General features: G+C 35.0%; 1 long non-coding RNA gene across 3 annotated transcripts in view; it reads left to right on the plus strand.

Annotated features, from left to right (window-relative positions):
• Positions 1-233: 233 nt before the first annotated feature.
• LOC109590580 (uncharacterized) overlaps positions 234-702 on the plus strand; it is a 2,886-nt gene continuing 2,417 nt past the window's right edge. For 2 of the 3 annotated variants that reach the window (XR_002189391.1, XR_002189392.1), the window contains exon 1: positions 236-397. This is a non-coding gene — a long non-coding RNA (uncharacterized LOC109590580). Of the gene's footprint in view, positions 398-702 lie in introns of all 3 variants that reach the window. The other variant, XR_002189393.1, reaches the window with a different exon arrangement.

The following is a 702-nucleotide window of genomic DNA, read 5'->3' on the forward strand; positions in this document are numbered from 1 at the left end:
ACCTATCAGAACCTTGAAGCCGCCATTATAACTTTGCAGTAGATTTTTCATAAAGCTAAATACATCTTTAAAAGAGAAAAGAGCAACTTCATACTCCAGACATTGACAGCCGCCATCTTGAAAATCATAACAGAGACTGCAAAAAGTTTTTATACACAAATGATGCGCTCACGTGATCCCATTGCCAATCCCGGTTACGTTAGTCTTTTATATCCCTGATCAGACCAGAGATATCAGACTGAGGTAAAATCAAACAAGTGAATCAGAATGATATTCAATTGCAATTAGCCACGCCTAGAGGTACAATGGAGGACTGAAAAGGTCTAAATGAGTGTTTTGTTCATTTCTGTCACTTAAGCGACAGAGTGCCAAAAAAGCGAAATGGAAATCATGCATGGTAAGTGTTGATAAGATTGTAATACATGTAACCAGTATTACATGTAACCTATGTGTGTGCTTTTGAGAAATAAGTATTTTTATCAAACTATTCCTTTCCTTCCTTATTGAGGTGGCTAGGTCCATTATGTAACTGTTTTCTTGTCTCCCTTTCTTACTTCCCAAGCCGATGAACTCTTTTTGTGTTTGTACTGTATATGTATATGTGGTTCCTAGTAGTAATTGTAGTTTCCTTTTTATCTGCGGTATATATAGTAAGTTTATAATAATAGTGCTATTGATATTATTAGTAGTATTAATGATGAT

The sequence above is a fragment of the Amphimedon queenslandica genome, unplaced genomic scaffold (genome assembly GCF_000090795.2).
Source record: "Amphimedon queenslandica unplaced genomic scaffold, v1.1 AMPQUscaffold_9824, whole genome shotgun sequence".
In the NCBI taxonomy this organism is placed as follows: domain Eukaryota; kingdom Metazoa; phylum Porifera; class Demospongiae; order Haplosclerida; family Niphatidae; genus Amphimedon; species Amphimedon queenslandica.